Raw genomic sequence first — 13,692 nt, forward strand, 5'->3', positions numbered from 1 at the left:
AAAGAGAGAGAGAAAGAGAGATGGAGAGAGAGATAAAGAGAGAGAGAGGGGGAGGGAGAGGGAGAGAGAGAGAGAGAGAGAGAGAGGATGCCAGGGTCAAACCCTGAGATTCCACAAGTGGTGTTATGATTTGTTAAATAGCTCCACCTACAGTATACATTGCCCACTCCAACCAAAGGATAAATGACTCCAGTGTGTTCTCCTCACGACATAACTGCAACTTCAACATCCTTCTCTATAACTCAAACAGACAGTGTAGTACACGGTACCTTAAACACCCCAATTTTGAAACTCAAATACTTTCCCTGTGATAACAGACCTCTAAGCAACCACTAAGCAGGCTGTCCAGACTATCAACACAGAGGGTCTTGATGGTTGGAATGGAGGCCTGATTAGCTCTACATGACTGATTTGCTCTACACTGGTGATTCACAACGAATCACAACATATAAACAGGAAATCCATCAATAGACACGACATCACTCACCTGTGGTTCAGTGACAGTAGACTCTGTGGTCCTGACTGTGTCTTTTTCCCAGCTATTGTTTGACTGACGGGGACATACACTGAGAAAAAATATAAATGCAACATGGAAAGTGTTGGTCCCATGTTTCATGAGCTGAAAATAAAAGATCCCAGAGAGGTTCCATGTGCTCAATTTCTCTCAAATGTTGTGCACAAATTTGTTAGTGAGCATTTCTCCTACACCAAGATAATCCATCCATCTGACAGGTGTGGCATATCAAGAAGCTGATTAAACAGCATGATCATTACACAGGTCCATCTTGTGCTGGGGACAATACAATGCCACTCTAAAATGTGCAGTAATGTCACACAACATAAAGCCACAGATGTCCAGTTTAGAGGGAGCGTGCAATTGGCATGCCGACTGCAGAAATGTCCACCTTAGCTGTTGCCATAGAATTTAATGTCAATGTCGCGACCTTAAGATGCCTCCAATGTTGTTTTAGAGAATTTGGCCGTATGGCCAACCAGCCTCACAACCGCAGACCATATATAACCACACCAGCCCAGGACCTTGACATCTGGCTTCTTCACACATGGAATCATCTGAGACCAGCCACCTGGACAACTGATGAAACTGTGGGTGTGCAGAACCAAAGTCTTTCTGCACAAACTGTCAGAAACCTTCTCAGGGAAGCTCATCTTTGTGCTTGTCGTCCTCATCAGGGTCTCGACCTGACTGCAGTTCGGCGTTGTAACTGACTTCAGTGGGCAAATTCTCACCTTCGATGGCCACTGGCACGCTGGAGAAGTGTGCTCTTCACGGATAAATCCTTGTTTCAACAGTACTGGGCAGATGGCAGACAGTGTGTATGGCGTCGTGTGGGTGAGCAGTTTGCTGATGTCAACGTTGTGAACATGGTGCCCCATGTTTGGCAGTGGGGTTATGGTATGGGCAGGCATAAGCTACGGACAATGAACACAATGGCATTTTATCAATGGCAATTTGAATGATACCATGACGAGATCCTGAGGCCCATTGTCGTGCCATTCATCCACAACTGTACAAAATTCCTAGAAGCTGAAAAAATGGCCTGCATACACACCAGACATGTCACACATTGAGCAGTTTGGGATGCTCTGGATCGACAGCATTTTCCACCAATATCGACCAACTTTGCACAGCCATTGAAGAGGAGTGGGACAACATTCCACAGGCCACAATCAACAGCTTGATCACCTCTATGCGAAGGAGATGTGTCGCGCTACGTGAGTCAAATGGTGGTCACACCAGATACTGACAGTCTTTTTTATACACGCCCCTACTTTTTTAAAATATATCTATGACCAACAGATGCATATCTGTATTTCCAGTCATGTGAAATCCATAGATTAGGGCCTAATGAATTTAGTTCAATTGACTGATTTCCTTATATGAACTGTATTTGACTGTATATGAACTATATTTTTTTTCAATGTAGTTTCCAAGGGGACTTTGCTTGGGTGGTATTTTCACTATTGTTTTCAACTTTCAGCTTGGGCCCAATAACTTGTGTTGTTGAATATGCTGTTATTACAGTGATACAACATGTCCACTAACATTGGGGACTCATAGCAACTCTAATTTGCTTATGCATTATAAATTGTCTTGGTGATCATTGGGTACCTTCATATGCCTAAATACACAGTTGTTGGTGGTAATAATAATTCCACAAATGACATTGAATCCCACCATGTGCTCCAAATGTAACATCACTAATGACCAACTCTAGGCTGGAATTCAATCCGAGGGGCATTACCACGCAGTGAGATGGGCAACCGACAATGTGCCTTTTAAAAGAATTTTCACTGACGTTTGCTGAGATCGCATTCACTGTAAATGACCTTTAAAGTCAATTCAATGCGCTGCATTATATCGGCTGCCTGAAATTGAATCCCAGCCCTATTGTCACAAGTTGGAGGCACATTTACTGTTGGGCTCGCAATAACCACAACAATTAAATATAACATAACTAATTGCTATGCCGTAAATCATTCCCATATAATAACATAGAAACTCTCAAATCAAAATGTATTGGTCACATACACATGGTTAGCAGATGTTAATGTGAGTGTAGCAAAATGCTTATGCTTGTAGTTCCGACAGTGCAGTAACTTCTAACAAGTAATCTAACAAATTCACAACAACTACCTTATGCACACAAATGTAAGGGATGAATAAGAATATGTACATATAAATATATGGATGAGCGGGTTTTCAGTCTCAGCTTTGATGCACCTGTACTGATCAAGTGCTGTAGGTGTCCTGGAGGGCAGGTTGTTTGCTCCCGGTGATGTGTTGTGCAGACCGCACTACCCTCTGGACAGCCGTGCGGTTGAGGACGGTGCAGTTGCCGTACCAGGTGGTGATACAGTCCCATAGTATGCTCTCGATTGTGCATCTGTAAAAGTTTGTGAGTGTGACAAGCCAAATTTCTTCAGCCTCCTCAGGTTGAAGAAGCGCCTTCATCACCACGCTGTAAAATTTCAGATTGTCCGTGACGTTGTGTGCCGAGGAAATTACCTTCTTCACTACTGTCTTGTCGATATGGATGGGGGTTGCTCCCTCTGCTGTTTCCTGAAGTCCACGATCATCTCTTTGTTGACGTTGAGTGACACCACACTCCGAGGGCCCTCACCTCCTCCCTGTAGGCCGTCCGGTCGTTGTTGGTAATCAAGCCTACCACTGTAGTGTCGTCTGTAAACTTCATGATTGAGTTGGAGGCGTGCATGGCCACACAGTCATGGATGAACATGGAGTACAGGAGAGGGCTGAGAACGCACCCTTGTGAGGCCCCAGTGCTGAGGATCAGCGGGGTGTAGATGTTGTTTCCTACATTCACCACCTGGGGGTGGCCCGTCAGAAAGTCCAGGACCCAGTTGCACAGGGCGGGGTCAAGACCCAGGGTCTCAAGCTTAATGAGGAGTTTGTAGGGTACTCGGGTGTTAAATGCTAAGCTGTAGTCAATGAACAGCATTCCTACATAGGTATTCCTCTTGTCCAGATGGGACAGGGTAGTGTGCAGTGTGATGGTGATTGCATTGTCAGTGGACCTATTGGGGCGGTATGCAAGCAAATTGGAGTAGGTCTAGGGTATCAGGTAGGGTAGAGGTGATATGATCCTTGACTAGTCTCTCAAAGCACTTCATGATGACAGAAGTGAGTGCAACGGGGCGATAGTCATTTAGTACATTTACCTTAGCTTTCTTGGGGACAGGAACAATGGTGGCCATCTTGAAGCAGGTGGGGACAGCAGACTGGCATAAGGATTGATTGAATATGTCTGTAAACACACCAGTCAGCTGGTCTGTGCATGTTTTGAGGACACGGCTATGGATGCTGACAGGTCCGGCATTCTTGTGAGGGCTAACATGTTTAAATGTTTTATTCACGTTGGCCACAGAGGAGAGCCAGCAGGCTTTGGTAGCGGGCCATGTCAGTGGCACTGTATTGTCCTCAAAGCGAGCAAAGAAGTTGTTTAAATTGTCTGGGAGCAAGCCATCGATGTCCGCGACGGGGCTGGTTTTAATTTTGTAATCCGTGATTGACTGTAGACCCGGCCACATACTTCTCGTGTTTGAGCCATTGAATTGCGACTCTACTTTGCCTTTATACTGAAACTTTGCTTGTTTGATTGCCTTGCGAAGACAATAGCTACACTGTTTGTATTCGTTCATGTTTCCAGTCGCTTTGTCATGATTAAAAGCAGTGCTTCGCGATTCCAGTTTTGTGTGAATGCTGCCATCAATCCATGGTTTCTGGTTAGGAAAAGCTTTAATAGTCACAGTGGGTACAACATCGCCTATGCACTTACTAATAAACTCGCTCACTGGGTCAGCGCATACATCAATTTTAATGTCTGGGGCTATCTGGAACATATCCCAGTCCACGTGATCGAAGCAATCTTGAAGCATGGAATCCGATTGATCAGACCAGTGTTGAATAGACCTGTGCACTGGAGTTTCCTGTTTAAGTTTTTGTCTATAGGCTGGGAGCAACAAAATGTAGTCATGGTCAGATTTGCTAAGGCAGTGCAGGAGAGGGCTTTGTATGCATTGCGGAAGTTAGAGTAGCAATGATCCAGAATGCTACCAGTCCGTGTCACGCATTCGATATGCTGATAGAATTTAGGTTTCTTCCTTCACAGACTGCATGAAATGATGACCTCTTCCTAAATATTGGGTCAAATTATTCATTTTGTGTATGGTTTCCTAGAAACAAGGGTGGCTCAACTTACCTCTTCGTCTCAACTTACCTCACTTTCCCCTAAAGAGTTCAATCAAGTTTCAATTGTCCATTTTCAAGTTTGTTAGTGGTATATACAGGATACGCAAGGTATACACTGTACAATGAAATGCTTACTTGCAGGTTCCTTCTCAATAATACAACAACAATAAATAATAAAATATAAGAATACAAACATAAAGTTAATGGCTGAGTAGAATAGAATAAACATTTTAGCAAAAGTATAGTACAGGAAGGCCCAATTTATAGTCTAATATTACATGTGTTTTGGGGAAGGGGGGATTGGGGGGCAAGTGTTTAAATTGTGCAGTATTTAGCAGTCATAATAAGAGTCTGGTAGCAGCAGTTGTGATGGTTGTGTAGCATGAATGAATGTGTGTGTGTGTGTGTGTGTGTGTGTGTGTGTGTGTGTGTGTGTGTGTGTGTGTGTGTGTGTGTGTGTGTGTGTGTGTGTGTGTGTGTGTGTGTGTGTGTGTGTGTGTGTGTGTGTGTGTGTGTGTGTGTGTGTGTGTGTGTGTGTGTGTGTGTGTTAGCTAAGGTGTGGCAAGTCAGAACAGGTGGTCAGTCCAGTTCAAGTGTTCAGCAGTCTGATGGCTTGTAGATAGAAACTGTCTCTGAGCCTGTTGGTATCAAACGTCATGCTCCGACACTGTCTGCCCGACGGTAAGGGAGTGAACAGCTCGTGGCTGGGTTGTGTGGGGTCCTTGATGATGCTGCATACCTTCCTCCGGGACCGTTTGGTGTAGATATCTTGGATGGGTGGGAGCACGGTCCCAGTGATGTACTGGAAGCCCTGTGGTCGTGGACAAAGCAATTCCTGTACCAAGTTGTGATTCAACCGGTCAGGACCCTATCGATGGTGCAGCAGTATTATTTGGAGTAGGACCGAGGGTGACATGCCAAATTTCTTCAGACACTTTAGGACATTTTTGCGCCCTCTTGACAAGACTGGTGGGTTTGTTGGTCCATGTCAAGTCCTTGGTGATGTGGACACCGACAAACTTAAAACTGCTGATTCTCTCTACTGCAGTCCCATTGATGTAGATCGGGGCATGGTCCCTCTGCTTCCTGAAGTGAACAATCAACTCCTTTGTTTTTGCTGATGTTTGTAGAGGTGGTTGTCCTCAGTGAGGGTGTTTGAGACAGGGTAAGCAGGTCCGGGGAGGAATCCAAGGGAGTAGTGGAGTTGGGAATCCAGGACAGAGCAGCAGGATGACGAGACGTGGGACAGGAGGCGGGAGTCAGAGCAGGCAGAAAAACAGCATTGGGCAGGTCAACAGGAAAACAGCATCAGGCAGGGAAACAGGCAGAGCAGGGTAACAGGATCTGAGTAGTAACAAATAGCTAGAAGCGTAACTGACTGAGCAGAGGTTACGATCTGGCATTGTGGGAGTGGCAGGACTGAGTATTTGTAGAGGTCTTGACTATGGGTTGCGGATCTGCTTAGACTCCAGCACACCTGTTTCCGCCCGCATAATCACACACACACACACACACACACACACACACACACACACACACACACACACACACACACACACACACACACACACACACACACACACACACACACACACACACAGAGAGAGGGAAAGAGCACTGGGGGAGGCGGCAGGTCAAAGAGAAACAGGATGACCACTAGAGGGCGGTGCAGGAGCAGATGTGACAGTCACACCCTGATCGGTTTCACCTGTCTATGTGCTTGTCTCCAACCCCCTCCAGGTGTAGCCCATCTTCCCCATTATCCCTTGAGCATTTATACCTGTGTTCTCTGTTTGTCTGTTGCCAGTTTGTCTTCTCAGGTTTTACCAGCGTTCTTTCCCGGTTTTGTTTCTCTAGTGTTTGTTTCCTAGTTTTCCCAGTTCTGACCATTCTGCCTGCTCTGACCCCAAGCCTGCATGCCATCCTGTACCTGCCTGACTCTGACCTGATTAAGAGCCTCTGCCTGCCCTTACCCCAAGCCTGCCTGCCATCCTGTACCTGCCTGACTCTGACCTGATTAAGAGCCTCTGCCTGCTCTGACCCCAAGCCTGCCTGCCATCCTGTACCTGCCCGACTCTGACTTGATTAAGAGCCTCTGCCTGCCCTTACCCCAAGCCTGCCTGCCGCCCTGTACCTGCCTGACTCTGACCTGATTACGAACCTCTGCCTGCTCCCGAGCCTGCCTGCTTGCCATCCTGTACCTGCCTGACTCTGACCTGATTACGAACCTCTGCCTCCTCCCGAGCCTGCTTGCCATCCTGTACCTGCCTGACTCTGACCTGATTACGAACCTCTGTCTGCTCCCGAGCCTGCCTGCCATCCTGTACCTGCCTGACTCTGACCTGATTACGAACCTCTGTCTGCTCCCAAGACTGCCTGCCTGTCGTCCTGTACCTGCCTGACTCTGACCTGATTACGAACCTCTGTCTGCTCCCAAGCCTGCCTGCCTGTCGTCCTGTACCTGCCTGACTCTGACCTGATTACGAACCTCTGTCTGTCCTCGACCTGCCCTTTGCCCCGTGTTATAATAAATTATTGAGAACTGTATTATGCGCCTCCTGTGTCTTGGTCATATCCTGAATCATGATAGGTTCAGAGAATGAATCTAGTACTGAAAGCATAAGCTACAGCTAGTTAGCACTGCAGTGCATTAAATGTGGTGATTAGTTGACTCAAAGAGAGAGAAATACAATAGTTGAACAGTTTTGAACAAATTCAAGCAATCATTTTTTTTTCTATTTCAGTTTCACTTAGCTGGCAAATGCAGCTAGCTAGTTTAGCCTACTTAAACACTCTGCTCAAACAGAGGGATGCTATGTTAGCTAGCTGGCTATAACAGAGGGATGACATGTTAGCTAGCTGGCTATAACAGAGGGATGCTATGTTAGCTAGCTGGCTATAACAGAGGGATGACATGTTAGCTAGCTGGCTATAACAGAGGGTTGCTATGTTAGCTAGCTGGCTATAACAGAGGGATGCTATGTTAGCTAGCTGGCTATAACAGAGGGATGATATGTTAGCTAGCTGGCTATGACAGAGGGATGATATGTTAGCTAGCTGGCTATGGCAGAGGGATGATATGTTAGCTAGCTGGCTATAACAGAGGGATGATATGTTAGCTAGCTGGCTATAACAGAGGGATGCTATGTTAGCTAGCTGGCTATAACAGAGGGATGATATGTTAGCTAGCTGGCTATGACAGAGGGATGATATTTTAGCTAGCTGGCTATGACAGAGGGATGATATGTTATCTAGCTGGCTATGACAGAGGGATGATATGTTAGCTAGCTGGCTATGACAGAGGGATGATATGTTAGCTAGCTGGCTATGACTATCCAACACAACACTTCCATGTAAAGGTAAGCTTTTGGTATTACGAATTTATTGCCACCGGGGCCTGCAGTTGTAACTGCTTACTGACTGTACACTAACGTTACTGCATGGGTCAGCGGTCTAAGGCACTGCATCACAGTGCTAGAGGCGTCACTACAGATCCTGGTTTGATTCCAGGCTGTATCACAACCGGCCGTGATTGGAAGTCCTATAAGGCGGAGCAAAATTGGCCCAGAGTGGTCAGGGTTAGGGCTTGGCTGGGGTAGGCCGTCATTGTAATTAAGAATTCGTTAACTGATTTGCCTAGTTAAATAACGGTTAAATAAATAACAGTTATATTAGCTATGTTGACTATAATGTTAAATGAGCTAATATGGAGACAACGATGTAGGCTGTTTGGCTTGGATTTTTTGTTGTTGCCTGATCACATACAGCTGGTGTGGTGTGTTGTACATTGATCAGGGATCAGGGGTGTATTCATTCCGCCGATTCTGATGAAAATGTTTCCTTAAACGGAAGCAAGCAGAACAATACGAGGATAAACATACTTGAATTTGTTCAATAGAAAATCTCTTTTGCAACTGTTGGACTAATGATTACACCCTATATCAGCTAGATGCAGACAAGAGTGTGCAAGGCGGTATTGAATGTCACTGTCTGTCACCTAAAATTTCTCTCTCGACCTGTGTGTACCTGCGTTGTAAACTGTCATTCATAGGCTAGGTTGTAGCACACAGACACCCACATACCTAACCCCTATATGACTGAAGACAATCCAACACACACTTATATCCTGTTAGGCCGTCCAACAAAACAGCCAGTTCCATCTAAAAGCAGGTGATATTGGCCAAATTAGCCACATGTACGTGTCCTTCAACACAGTCTAAAGGCTTCACTAATTTCAAAAACACTATTCCTTGTGTTCTGATGTGTAGCATATGCACAACTAGTCAGGATCGAGGCAAAGATTAACAGAGAAAAGTACAAAGAGATCTTTGATGAAAACCTCACCTTCCAACAGGACAAAGACCCTAAACACACAGCCAAGGCAACACAGGAGTTGCTTCGGGATGTCCTTGCTTCTGAATATCCTTGAGTGGCCCAGCCAGAGCCCAGACTTGAACCCGATCGAACATCTCTGAAAATAGCTGTGCAGCAACACTGACAGAGTTTTAGAGGATCTGCAGAGAAGAATGGGAGAAACTACCCAAATACAGGTGTGCTAAGCTTGTAGTGTCAAACCCCAGATGACTCCAGGCTGTAATCGCTGCTAAAGGTGCTTCAACAAAGTACTGAGTAAATTATTCTAATAGTTTTTTTTTTCATTTAACATTAATTTAACTAGTCAAGTCAGTTAAGAACAAATTCTTACTTACAATGACGGCCTACCCCAGCGATGCTGGGCCAATTGTGAACCGCCCTATGGGACTCCCAATCACGGCCATATGTGATGCAGCCTGGAATTGAACCAGGTACTGGAGTGACGCCTCTTGCACTGAGATGCAGTGTCTTCGACCACTGCGCCACTTGAGAGTAAAAGGTCAGAGTAGTTATGTAAATGTGATATAAAAATAATAATAATTCAATACATTTGCAAAAAATTCTAAAAACCTGTTTTTGCTTTGTCACTATGGGGTATTGTGTGTAGATTGACGAGGGGGGAAATTATATAATACATTTTAGAATAACCCTGTAACGTAACAAAATGTGGAAAAGGTCAAGGGGTCTGAATACTTTCCAAATGCACTGTATATAAACTCAGCAAAAAAAGAAATATCCCTGTTTCAGGACCCTGTCTTTCAAAGATAATTCATAAAAATCTAAATAACTTTCCAAACCAGCACTGGGACCTGTTGGATCGGAGGGTGAGGGCTAGGGCCATTCACCCCAGAAACGTCTGGGAACTTGCAGGTGCCTTGGTGGAATAGTGGGGTAACATTTCATAGCAAGAACTGGCAAATCTGGTGCAGTCCATGAGGAGGAGATGCACCGCAGTACTTACTGCAGCTGGTGGCCACACCAGATACTGACTGTTACTTTTGACCCCCACCCACTTTGTTCAGGGACACATTATTCCATTTCTGTTAGTCACATGTCACATGTGGAACTTGTTCAGTTTATGTCTCAGTTGTTGAATCTTGTTATGTTCATACAAATATTTACACTTTAAATTTGCTGAAAATAAACGCAGTTGACAGTGAGAGGACGTTTCTTTTTTAGCTGAGTTTATATATATTTAAAAAGTAGCTAGACATCAGTCAGAGTGTTTTCTGCAGATAGAATACCCATTCGAGTGGAGAAGAGCAACTGAAACACAAAATGATTCTGATGCCAAGCATAAATGATAGCAGAGCAGACAGGCCTGTAGCCCTAGCGACTCCAGACTCCAGACAGACACTGTGTGTACACGCTTCAGAGCAAGTACTGTTCTTCCTTCAGACAAGCATGTGTCAAAACTTTTTTAATTTGCACAATGTCTCTTGTTCACATTCATTTGTAAATGTCCAAGCTCCTACCTATATATGTACATCTTTATGAGCTGTCTTTGCGCTCGCTAGCACATTTAGCAAGCAGCTTCCATGGAACTTCGCTATTACTTGTGCTAATTTTGTTAGCATTCCGGTAACAGATGCCCAATGGTTATTTTTCAGTTTTTTTGGTGCCCCCTTGTGTACTAAAATGTAAATCCCCGGATAAGAGAAGGACGATATGAAGATATGAAAATCTGGAAACCGCCCAACCCTAGTGTAAGTACTCCATCCCTCTCTCGCTCTGTCCTACATCCCATCCCTCCATCGCTCCCTGAGCCCTCCCTCCCTGCCTGTCTCTGTCTCTCTCTACCCCTCTCCCTACATCCATTAGGAAATGCTCGACACACACACACACACACACACACACACACATTTGAACTTTCTAGTGTGTTCAAAGCATTTGATCCTGTTTTATGAAGTTCTTTGCTAAAACTATACTTGACTAAATAGTAATAATACATGTAATATAAACTGAAATGTAAGAATAATATTTCCAGATATTCCTTTCCTGGCACCTAAATCAGCTCAGCAGGACAGAATGGTTTTCAGTTAGAACAAGGATCTCAGTAATAGTGTGACTACGCTCTGATAGAGAAGAGAAAGTCTGTTTGCTGTTGTTTAGTCCTGAAGAATGTTAAGTTTCATTTCCTGATTTTATTTTGAATTGAATTGGACCAATGACTGCGGAGTTCATGGGCGGGAACAGACAGCTGACTCGACTCGTCCAATGAAGGAACAGAGCCGCTGAGAGTGAAGATAAGCAGAAACAGAGACAGAACCAGACATTGGATCAACCGAATCCCGCATCAGCTACTCCCCACACACACATACACCCCACCACCCCTCTTCCTTGCCTCAACACCTTATAAAGTCAGATGCTGTATTGAGAAGCAACACAACATTTATCCTGACTGGAAAAACATAAAGACTGAATAAACTGTCTTGATCTTCATTCAGTTCATTCTAGTCGACAGATTGACATTAAGACTTGATGTTCAGTGATCTGTAGAAGAGAAGCTTCACTGTGTTTCCACAGCCTGAGGAGCTACTGAAGAACATCTGACTGATATATTACAACAACAGGAGACTCCTCACAGGTGCGTCCTCAATTTGAGGGACTATAATACTGATTTACGGTTTCTTCTGTGTTCTATTGATTTCTATTAGAATCACAGATGTCTATACTGTGTATCCACAACAACTGCTACTCAGCCCAATAGTATGGCAGTCCCCTGCTCTAACCTCTGTTGTGTGCATGTGTGTCTGTCTGAGTGGTTGAGATAAACGGAAGTCGAATTTCCGTTGGAAGTTTTGTACAATTGGACAATAAAAACAGCTTATCTTATCTTATCTTATTTAATAAAGATAAGTCAACGTGATTATGGTGATTAAAGTTAGTCTATTCCACTCTATATAACTCTGACTGTTCACCACAGAATGAGAGAACGTACTGACTTCAAACTGAACACTGAAAATACCTAGAATTTAAATTAAAATTGTCATAATTCCATCATGATAGTAAGAGAGAAGGTTAAATGATGTTCCTCCTAATCAGTCATCTCTCTCTCTATCTCTCTCTCTCTCTCTCTCTCTCTCTCTCTCTCTCTCTATAGGTGTGCCATGTCCGTTCCCTATGTGGAGGTGAGTAGTAGAGAGTTGGGTGGGTCGGTGGACATCGGGCTGTTCCACCAGCATCTCAGCGGGGGGTCACATGTCAGGGGACCCGGCGTGGGCGCCAGCATCGAGGCATCCAATCGGGACGGAGTCAAGTTGATGGCCAGAGCCCAGGTTCTAACGCTGTCTCAAGGCGAAGGGGAGGGGAGGACCAGGGTGGGGCTGGCGTTTGACACGGGCGTGGGGATTGGTCCAGAAGGGCTGGAGGCAAAGGTGTTGGGGACTGGGCTGAGGCTGGGGCCGAGACCCACTGTGTCCCTGGTGGGAAATGAACTGGAGTGTTCTGTCATGTAGACTTTGACTGTGTCCTAAATTGTACACTATGTACACTATAGTTCCCTATATATTCCCTATATAATGCACTTTATAGGGAATAGGGTGGGGATGAACTCTGTGTTCTGTCATGAAGTCGATAATGTACACTGTTTCTGGAACAGCTGGCAACCTGAAGGATATCACTTCACTATGGACAATGTTGCGTGTTGGAGCATGTTGGGGTCAAAATGGTTGAACCTAAATGTATAATAAAATCAAGAGTTTTTACATATTAAGAGTGTGGCCTACTTTTACTGATGTCTTTTAGCATTCAAGAGAGGGAGCATTGAGAAAGAGGGAGGGGAAGAGGACAGGAGGAGGGGGGAGGAAGAGAGAAGGAGGGAGGGGATAGGAGGAGGGGGAGGAAGAGAGAAGGTGGGAGGGGATAGGAGGAGGGGGAGGAAGAGAGAAGGAGGGAGGGGATAGGGGGAGGGGGAGGAAGAGAGAAGGTGGGAGGGGATAGGAGGAGGGGGAGGAAGAGAGAAGGAGGGAGGGGATAGGAGGAGGGGGAGGAAGAGAGAAGGTGGGAGGGGATAGGAGGAGGGGGAGGAAGAGAGAAGGAGGGAGGGGATAGGAGGGGGAGGAAGAGAGAAGGAGGGAGGGGATAGGAGGAGGGGGAGGAAGAGAGAAGGAGGGAGGGGATAGGAGGAGGGGGGAGGAAGAGAGAAGGAGGGAGGGAGGGGATAGGATGAGGTAAAAAGGGAGTGAGAGGAGAAGGAGAGCGATTGGACTGGACTGAGAGGGGAGGGCGAGTAAGGATACACAGTAATATAATGTCACAGCCATAGACATTGATTTACTGTATATACATCATTGATCCAGTGGTGTGTATTCATGGTTAACAAGGGAACACAGGCGTCCCCAAATACAGTATATGGAGACTTTTTTTCATCAAATACATTTTTTTTTAAGTATCCTTCAAGGGGTCTTAAAATTCAAAATCAAATAGCTAAATGATCCTCGGTATGGGCTTTTTAAATCAATTCCATAATTCCTATACATCCTGACAAAATATAACATATTACTGGCCTGCTACTGTGTCTTCACGGGTCAAAAAGGAACTGGGGCTATCCCACCCAGTCCCGATAGGCATAAAACAGTTTGTTT

At 45.1% G+C, this 13,692-nt stretch overlaps 1 long non-coding RNA gene across 1 annotated transcript; it reads left to right on the top strand.

Annotated features, from left to right (window-relative positions):
- The first annotated feature begins 11,302 nt into the window (after positions 1-11,302).
- On the top strand, positions 11,303-12,817 carry LOC115122540 (uncharacterized). Its single transcript, XR_003862476.2, has 2 exons — positions 11,303-11,693; positions 12,210-12,817. It is a non-coding gene; the product is annotated as an uncharacterized LOC115122540 (long non-coding RNA).
- The last annotated feature ends 875 nt before the right edge of the window (positions 12,818-13,692 follow it).

This window comes from Oncorhynchus nerka, linkage group LG2 (genome assembly GCF_034236695.1).
Source record: "Oncorhynchus nerka isolate Pitt River linkage group LG2, Oner_Uvic_2.0, whole genome shotgun sequence".
In the NCBI taxonomy this organism is placed as follows: Eukaryota; Metazoa; Chordata; class Actinopteri; order Salmoniformes; family Salmonidae; genus Oncorhynchus; species Oncorhynchus nerka.